Below are 11,030 nucleotides of genomic sequence, written 5' to 3' on the forward strand. Positions count from 1 at the left end.
ACTTCTTTGTGATGATATCTTCTTGAAAAAGGATAGGCATCAAAAGAAGATATGATTGCATATACGTAAGTTGGAGAAAGTATTTTATGACTTCAAAATTGATTCACCTTTTGTTTCCCTATTCAATATTCCATGTGTCAATGCTTTGAATAATGTTAATGAACAAAAAGTGAGATGCACAACATGAATGATGACATGGTTATTTAGGTCACCTGTGTTATGAGTGTCTCAACCTTCTCAGACAATGAATCTCAACTTTTCATTCTCCCATAATGTTTTTCTTCTTTGAAAAGATCATCATTGCCTTGTTTTTGGATAGGAGGTGAAAGTAAAAAAAACAAATTAAAAATGATTTTAATTGATTTAAGAAACAAATAGGAGAAAAGTGAGTGTAGAAAAAAACAATAATTAAGTAATATTATGAGTTATGATAAATTTATATTTAAGAGTGAGTATGAATTAAAATTTTAAAATGATTAATTTATAAAATTAAAATAATATTTAAATTTATTTTCATAATAACATTTCATCAATTTATTCAGGTTTAAAAAACAATTAAATTTTTAATATATGTAACTTCATACTTCTATATAAATTTAGTTTATTTTATTAATGTTATTTAAAAAACAAAAATAAATCCTTAATATTTAATTAATTAATTTTAATTTTAAATAGACGAAAATTCAAATTTGTTTAAAATAAAAGTAAATCAAAATATTAATTATGTAACATGTGATTTCACATGTTAGATACTTTAGTTATATTTAATTTTCATCTTAATTTGTATATCTTTTTAAATTTAAAGTAAATATAAACTATTTTAAATGGTTTTTAAATCCATAATTATTGGATTCATTAATTACTTTTGTTAAAATTGTTAATAGTGTAAAACGAGATACGTAACGGATTGTGTTTACTACATTATTAATAAATCAACGTTCAATTCTTTTTCTATTTCTCGTCTCAATTTAAAAATATTGACATCAAAATAAGAAAATTAAATAATATATTACACAAATGTAAAAAAAATAAAAATCCTTTGCCAACATGTGAGGAAAATTTTAAATGATGATTTTCTCTTCTTTTTTTCACCTCATGATAGAAATCAAAATCTCACACCCCACATTTCCATCACCTCAAATCCATTTAATTTAAAACATGAAAAAAAATTATCCCTTTCCTCTTGATACAAACATTAAATTCGGTAAAGTGTACACATTAATTTTCTGTTAACATGATTTAATTCCTGCAATATCTATCTCCTTTCATAAACCTACTTATGATGGAAATACTACTTCACTGTACATTTATTGATGGCACTCAAAATTTACTAGATTTATTGTATGCATATATAGCCATATAGACCCCTAGATTTATTTGTTAAACTTGGTTCAAAACACAATTTAGCACAATCGAACAATTCATATAAAACAACCTATCTTGTTGATTTTTACTAAAACATAATTGTAATATATAAACAAAGACACTAATTTAATGTTATGTGATTATGTTAAAATATGATTTATTAGATTACTTATAGTTTTACTATGATACGTATTTTTTTCTGAATGTGATGAATTATATATAAGAGATCCCCAGACGTAAGATAAATTTATGAATATAAATTTTATCTTATAAATTGATTTTGTAAAATTAAAATAAGATTAAAATTTATTTTTTAATAATATTTAACAAAAGCTATTTTTACTTTTCGAGTGGTTTTATTACAAATTATTTATATTTTAAAATAAAAATATTATTTAATTAGTATTAGATTAATGTTGAGTGAAAAATTGGAATGTTTCTATATCATCATCTAAAATGAAAGATTTAGAAAAAGATGTTACTCATAGGATCACAAACTAAAGTTTGAAATTCAGACAGATGCACATGTTCTGCATTAAAACACCTACATCTTGAATAAGATATTTCCAGAAATAAGAAGAAATGAGATATGTGCATGATGTTAGCTATAGGAGCCTACGTTCATTATGTTTTCACATGATGTTGTGTGCATAAAGGATCAAACCACAACTATAGTACTAGAAGAAGACACCAACAACATCACATAGATAATGATCCTAAGTATAACTATACCAATTATATATATCAGTTTGGAAGAGAAATTCAGATGTAAAGTTTGAACTATCTTAGTTGCATCAGATATCACGAAGCAGAATAAAACACGTGAAATTTTGCTGGCCCTTGTTAAAAGCATTTGTTGCACCCAGAAACAGGCAGAGAATAAGCTGGAAGCATGATGAAAGTGGATGCTACAAACAAAGTTGAACTTGAACAAACTCACATTTCACTGTTCAAAAATACAATATTACAGACAAATTTATGAATTTTTTATCTAAAATTTTAAAACAATAAATTTATTGATTTTTTATGTTTTAGTGTACAAAGAAGAAAGTTCACTACTAAAGAGACATAGCAATTGAATCTTATCATATATATATATATAAGGATGAATATCATTTTTCATATCTAAAAACTTAGATAATAAGTTAATGTATCTTTATTCTTGTTGTTTTTTTTATGTTAAATGTGAAACTTAAACTTACAATTAAATTCTTGACAAAATTTATAATTGCTTAAATTTTCAATAAAAAAATAATAATAAAAATAATTGTGTACAATGAAACTCAGTCACTTGTTAGTTTTACGAAAAAAAAAATTACTAAGAAGACACAACAATAATAAAACGTGAATTGATATCACTTTCTATAAAAAAAACTTAAAGACAACAAGTTAATAGATTTTCATTCATGATATTTTACTTTTTAGTTATTTATTCAATGTAAAACTTAGACTCACGAACAAAACTTAGACCGTTTAAATTTTCAATAAAAAAAAATAATGAAAAGAGTACATGTGTACCGAAACACGGCATTGGCATGCATGCATATAAATGCAAGCACAAAAGAGCAAAGTAAATAAGCAAATATTGGTGGTCCTTCGTCTACACCGTAATAAACAAAGCTTATTGGACTCTCTCTCTTACAATAGTCAAATCTAAGATAGATAAGGCAGAGCATGGAAAGATGATGAAGCTGTCTATTTCCTATGTGGCTAAGTTGAGTCTGAAAAGGTCATGTGGGATTGTTGCTCTTTGATTGGAAAACTCAACGCAGGCCCTCACATATCTTCACTATCATGAGTTCCCATTTCTGTGCTATAAGCATTATTCAGTTTTCTGGTTTCAATTTCCCAACCAGAACAACAAGGCTGTCAGCATATTCCATTCCATTCATTTCTTCATATGTATATACCTTCATCTTTTGGTTCATATTTCATACCAGTTTTGAAGTTTATACCATCTCAGATCCCTCTCTATTCATCTTTATAGTTTTCTTTTGTCCCTTTATGAAATACACAATATAAAATACCTAGGCTTCTATGGTAGTGAACAATGACCTACAAATTAGGGCACTCTTAAAGGTCAAGTCGTACACATATAGGGATATGTGTACCTGTATCAATACACGTTATTCAGTACTTATTTCTATCTGTTAGTTCTTATATATATATATATTATATTCTAGAGTAGTAATGAAGATGAAAGCAAAATGTGAGATGTTGGTGTAAAGAATAGGATCGATGATACCCAGTGTTCTTAAATTAGTAATTCTATTATGAGTCCTTTTCTGTTTTCATGGATATTGAATTTATAATATTGCTTTTAGGATTTATAATTTTAATTGTTGAATAACCTATATATGTTTTTATTTGCAATTTTTGTTAGGTTAAAGAATTTAATATAATTTTATACTAATATAAATTAATTGTATGTTTATTTTTCATTTATATAATTATAAACTTCAACATTATACAAGTGAACCTAAAATTCATCAAGCTGTCAATTCTTCTTCAATATAATAATTAGTTTATTGACTTTTTCGGCTTTCCTCTTAAAGAATGAATTCAAATATATAAATTTTATTTTCTTATTGATTTAAGTAGAGAAATTACAGTAGATTTTTAAGCATCAAAGAAGAATTAAAGAAAAAAAATTATCAAGGGTGGTGGATTATTTTGAATGGTTGGACCATTAATTTGAGATATAAAAATAAAGTTTCGTAATTTCTGTTTTGACATTTTGTCATATTTTTATTATTTGAGAGAAGGAACAATTTGATTTGTTTTGGTCTAGTTGTATACATTGTTTCTATATGTAATAAAAACTCTCTTATATTATTGAATATAAATGAATTTTTTACGTGGGCAACTCATAATTTATTATCTTATATTGACAGATTTCCTAGTTAATGTAAAAAATGTGTCTTTTATTGTAGAAAATTTTCCTTTTATGATTTTTTTCCACATATTCTTTCAAGAGAATTATTTCTACTGCTTATTTCATTATTATTTTGTAATATTGATACATCCTTATCATTACTTCCTTCCCATGTGACATATCTTATTAGACATGAAAGTATTATGAATTAGCGTAGATAGTAGGGTCACTATAATAATGAAAAGTTTGAATAAGATTCAACATTCAAATCTCATTAATTCTGCAAATGTATTCAAAATCCCGAATGAATTTATTGAATGTAGTCGATTATTGTTTCCGATTTTAGGTGGTAGTTAATCATAACTTTTATTTTATTTAGTTTTTTTTAACTACTCAAAATATTCAAAACTTTATGGTTTTCCGAAGTATTTTTTAAAAGTTTAAATAAACTCGTTAACATTAGTTCACGAGAAATAATTGAAAAAAAAAAATCTAACATAATTTGCAAAGAAATAAATTGGTTGAAAATGGGTTAAAAACACAACCATTAATATAAACTAAAGGGAAAACAAAGCAATATGCTTAATTTTTCTAAAGTAAAAAGCTACTGTTATTAATAAAATTGCTCCTCTTTTTATAACTAACTTATGCCTTTGTTTCTCCTCTTTCTATATTTGTTTACTTTTTTTCACGTGATTACTACAATCTTATTAAAAATGTCTTTTCATTATTGAAAAGAAGTAACCTAAGCTCATCAGTTTTTTTTTTATCATATATATACTTAAGAATCAATTAAAACTAAATAATTTTTTACAATAAATCTTTGAAAAACAATCATGTGCTTCCAAATCCTATAACATTCGAATTTCACTTCTATTTTCAAATATTATTCTCCTTATTTTTTTATGAAATAAGTAAAAAATACTTATATTCACATTTTATCAAGATTTTAATTACTTTTATCAACAATAACAAATGTATTCAATAAAAATAACAAAATTATTTAGAAATAGGACAAATGAAACTATCTCTACAGTCTCATTCTTCTGCAACTTTAGGAAATGGAACTAATACAACTCATTAACAACAAGTTACTTTTGGTCAAGATCACGAGTTTTATAAGGTTTAATGGAAGGATTAGAACACTTAAAGTGTTTTCCATTTTATATATTATTATTTATTGATAAAGAAAACTCATATCCAAATAATTATATAACCTTTTATTTTTTATATGAGACAGTAAAAATATTTTTACAGTTTCAAGTTAGAGATCAAGGTCAATGGTACGTCCAACTTCTAATCTCTAAATTATTGTTAAGTGATATCATTCATATGTTATGTTCGTTTGTTGAGTTAAAAAGTTATCTGTAAAAAGCTACTTAAGTTTATTAAATGTAATAATCTACCTTGCCTTTTCATAGAATTACTATGCAACAGTGAAAAAAAAAAAAGCTGATAAAGAAGAGAAAAGAGAAGCTAGAGAAAAGTAGGCTGATAAAGATATGAAGTTTTTATTATTCTGAAAAAAGACAGAAGGAAAGAAATATATAGGAAAGAAAACAGAAACAGAATAACAAAAACTAAAACAGAATAACCTAACTGTAAACCAAGCAGTGCAGGTCAGTGAGATCGAATGGTGTAATGAATCAACACAACCGAGCAGTTCAGGTCAATGGTACCGAACGGTGCATTGATTCAATACCAGAGCGATCGTCACAATACAAGAGCGATCGGCACAACAGTACAACCGAACGGTACAAGAGCGATCGGCACAACAGTATAACCAAACGGTACAAGAGCGATCGGCACAGCAGTATAACCAAGCGGTACAAGAGCGATCGACACAGTAGTATAACCGAACGGTATATCTGTTATCAGACCCCTCAAGCTGGGCGTAAATATTTTGAAGACCCAGCTTAGAACCCAAAAGTTCAAAAACAGGAGGAGGTAAAGGTTTAGTTAATATGTCAGCTATCTGCATGGTTGTGGAGATAGGAAGTAATTTGATCAATCTAGTAGCAACCTTTTCACGAACAAGGTGGCAGTCAATATCAATATGCTTTGTGCGTTCATGAAAAACTTGATTAGAAGCGATTTGTATTGCAGATTGATTGTCACAATAGACAAGAGCAGGAGAAATATAAGGAACGTGTAGATCATGAAGTAAGTAAGTGAGCCATTGAAGTTCACACACTGTGCTGGCTAGCGAGCGGTATTCAGCCTCAGAATAGCTACGAGAAACAGTCGGTTGTTTCTTGGAACGCCATAAAATGAGTGCGCTTCCAAGGTAGACAGCAAATACAGTGACCGAATGACGAGTATCAGGACAGGTGGCCCAATCAGAGTCATAGAAGGCTTTTAGCTGAACGGAGAATTGTGTGAGAGAAAAATACCAGCACCAAGTGTACCTTTGAGATATCGTAGGATACGAGTAGTAGCTTGTTGATGAGCATATGTAGGAGCAAACATGAACTGACTGAGGTGATTGACAACAAAAGTAATATCCGGACGGGTGGTGGTAAGGTAGATGAGATTTCCAATGAGACGACGATAGGAAGCAACAGCAAGATCATCCAAAGACCGATCGATATTGGTAGAGGATTGTTTGGGAACCATGGGAGTAGGGACAGGGGAGCTATCAACCATGCCAGTTTCAGCAAGGAGATCCAGAACATACTTACATTGACTAAGATGTATCCCTTTGGAGTTGCGTGCGACCTCAAGACCAAGGAAGTAAGTTAGATCACCAAGATTCTTTATACGAAAGGTAGAATGAAGGATGTTGGTAATACGTTGTATTTCTCCATCATTGTTACCGATTATGATGATATCATCAACATAAATGAGAAGTGTCGTAGTGTGATTATCATCATGTTTCAGAAAAAGAAAATTGTCAGAAGTGGAACAAGTATAATTGTGTGAAAGTAAACAATGATGGAGTTTAGCATACCATTGTCGGCCAGCCTGTCTAAGACCATATAAAGAGCGTTGGAGTTTACAAACCTGATTTTTGGTTGAAGTGGTAAGACCAGGAGGAATTTCATATAGACATCTTCATGAAGATCACCATGTAAGAAAGCATTGTTAACATCCAACTGTTTGAGTGACCAACACTAAGATGCAAGCTATGGCAAGAAGAAGCCGAACGGTAGTGAGTTTGGTGACGGGTGCGAAGGTATCTAAATAATCCAGTCCTTCAATCTGGTTATATCCTTTGGCGACCAGGCGTGCTTTGTATCGTTCAACAGATCCATCAGAATTGTATTTGATTTTGTAAACCCAACAACAACCAATAGTTGTTTTGTTAGGGGTAAAGTCGTTAGCTTCCAAGTGTTGTTAGCCTGTAGGGCATCAAGTTCGGCACGCATGGCAGTAACCCATTGGGGTTGTTTGGAAGCAGCAAAATAACATGTTGGTTCAACATTAGACAAAATAGATAAAATGGTATGCTTGAAATGAGTAGAGAGTCGATTGTAGCTAAGGTAATTCGTAATGGGATATCGAACAACGTTGTTAGTTTGAAAATCTTTTAAATAAGCAGGGATCTTACGTGATCTAGAGGATCGTCTTATATTAGCGGAGGTGTCACTACCAGTGTCATCTATTTGATTGATATATGTGAATGTGCTATGAAGAGTATCATTAGTGTAAGAACCGAACAGTAAATTATGATTATTAATTAGTAGAACCGAACGTAAAATATCAGTATGAGTAGAAACGAACGGTAGAAGATCATCATAATTATTTGTGTAATGATTGGGCAGTGGTAAAGATAAAGAGTTGTGGGTTTTATGAGTATGATGATAGGGAAAAACATTTTCATGAAAAACAACATTACGAGATATGTCAACCTTGTGATTTTTGAGATTTAGAAAGAGGTAACTTTTTGTGTTGTTTAAAACCTAAGAAAATGCTAGGGACAACACGATCATCAAACTTCTTTCTGTGAGCAGTAATTGTGTTGGCATAGCAAAGGCAGCCAAAAATTCGTAACATTGAGAGATCACAAGGAGATCCATGAAGCCGTTTGTGAGGTGTATCATTCTGTAGGACAGGTGTAGGCATATGATTTATCAAAAAAACAGCATGTTGAGCTGCATAACACCAGAAAGCAATTGGCAGATGTGAGTGAAAAAGTAATGCACAAGTGGTATTTAAGATGTGTTGATGTTTACGTTCAACCACTCCATTCTGTTCAGGGGTTTCCACACAAGTAGTTTGATGATTAATGTCTTTGCTTGAGAAAAGGTCATGCATAATGAATTCAACACCATTGTCAGTGCGTATTGTTTTAACCTTTTTGTGGAATTGATTTTCTATATAGCAAAGGAAATTGAGTATGTGAGTTTTGACAGGAGATTTATCTAACATAGGTACAATCCAAGTATAACGAGAGAAATCATCAATGATGGTTAGCAAGTATTTAAAACCATTCATGGAAGCAGTACTAGGATCCCATATGTCAATATGGAATAAATCAAAAGAACTCAGTGAATGAGATGTGCTACAGTATAAGGAAGTTTCGTGGAAAATTCTGTAACAGAAAGCTCACCTTGAGATAACGTAGCGGCTTCCATTTGCAGAGTGGAGATTCTAGCAAGATCACCGTGAGCAAAGTGGTTCTTCAGATCATTCCATATGTCGAGAGCATGATCCATCCATATGATGCTTTCACGAATGTTAGTAGAAACAAAATGCAGGAGCCAGGAAACGATCATGCTGTTGCACCGAAACCAGGCCGAAAAAGAAGCATCAGTCTTGGTGGGTTGAGGGGCTGATCCAAGAACGAACTCTACCTTGTTCTTTGCAGAAAGAGTCGTGACAAAAGATTTGCTCCATGAATGATAGTTTGCAGTGTTGAGAACGGGAGAAACAAGGGATATGGCTGGGTTTTCGTTTGGATGAAGGTAAAGATATGACTGTGTAGGGTCAGAGATAGGTGGATATGTGTCAATGGTAGCCGTTATAGGGAGAAGAAACAAGAACAGCGGTGCAGAAATCAGAGAGCAGCAGAAATTTCTTCTGATACTATCATAGAATTACTATGCAATAGTGGAAAAGAAAGTTGATAAAGAAGAGAAAAGAGAAGCCAGAGAAAAGTAGGCTGAGAAAGATATGAAGTTTTTATTATTCTGGAGAAAGATACAAGGAAAGAAATATATAGGAAAGGAAACAGAAACAGAATAATAGAAACTAAAATAGAATAACAGAAACTACAATCCTAACTGTAAACCAAGTAGTGCAGGTCAGTGAGACCGAACGGTGTAATGAATCAACACAACCGAGCGGTTCAGGTCAATGGTATCGAACGGTGCATTGAGTCAATAAAAGAGCGATCGTCACAATATAAGAGCGATCGGCGCAACAGTATAACCAAATGGTACAAGAGTGATCAGGACAACAATATAACCAAATGGTACAAGAGCGATCGACACAATACAAGAACGATCGACACAATACAAGAGCGATCGGCACAATACAAGAGCGATCGACACAGCAGTATAATCGAACAGTATATCTGTTATCACCTTTTATATATATTTATAAATTTTAGAATGAGTTCGTGGACTGACTGTTCGGTCTTGTCTCTTAGCTTCACGGTAACTAAAAAAACTCATAAAAAGAAGTGGATTGTATTGTACATATAACATCATGTATGAACTCATTCATCTTATTATACATACATTAAAACGAAGCCTCTTTTGATTAATAAAAGAATGTGGCATACATAGTCTAAAACTCACATAGAAAGTTGGCATAGTTGGAAAGCATGCAGTGGGGCAAGAAAACAAATAGATGCACTGTTGATAATGCTTTATGGACAACAGTTAGCAACATGAAAATAGAAGGATCATTCTTCTTTGGCTTTATGTTAAGAACCTTCAATCACTTACCATGTTCTATGCAATAACCACATGAACTATAACAACAGTAAACAAAAAAGAACCCTAAGAAAATAACAGAGTGGAGTTGCTATTTCCAGTTCAGAACATTTCTTTTATGTTGATAGGTTGCCGTTGTTTGTGACTTGATTTATCTGTTTGCATCAAGTTTGAGATTTCACGTCCAAATAAAAAAGATAAATTAATAATATATAAATGATGGTAAATCTTATTTTATAATTCATAATATAAAAAATTAATTAGATTTAAGTAGATAAGTCAATTTGCCTCATGGATTGAAATTTATTTTAGACTTAAAATTCATTATAATACCTGGTTATAAGAAAAAACCAGTGCCATGTATGGTGATGACTTTGCATAATAGAATTTATTATTTTGAACGATCTGCTTTAAATTATTCCTACTAATACCCTCTTTGTACTTATGTTAGAAAAAACTTTTGATATTACTTATCTTATGCATGCTAACCTTATTTAACATGTATTTTTAAGTTTTTATACCCTTATAATAAAAATACAATGACAAAAATAAAATTAATTATGCAAGTACTTAGATAATATCACATAACCATTATTATAGTGTTTCTCAACCAGTCTATATGTAATACTGTGAAGTCGGTTGAAACTAAGAAAAACGATTTATTACGATTAATCATCAAATCTATATATTATCTGTTTTGAAACTTAAAACTCAATTACAATGTCATTTTTAAAAAATCTTCTCAAATAATTCAGAGACGAAGATGTATATAAATAAGATTTAACCTCTGTTGAAAACAATGGCTGAGAATATTAAATTGATTAGAAGAATCCCAAGTTTCAATAAATAGTATTTGAATTACAAATTCCAATATATAACGTCTTTAAATTTAGTTTCTCATAATCAAA

The sequence above is a fragment of the Vigna umbellata genome, chromosome 11, assembly GCF_029865625.1.
Source record: "Vigna umbellata cultivar VRB3 chromosome 11, Vumbellata_1.0, whole genome shotgun sequence".
NCBI classification, from domain to species: Eukaryota; Viridiplantae; Streptophyta; class Magnoliopsida; order Fabales; family Fabaceae; genus Vigna; species Vigna umbellata.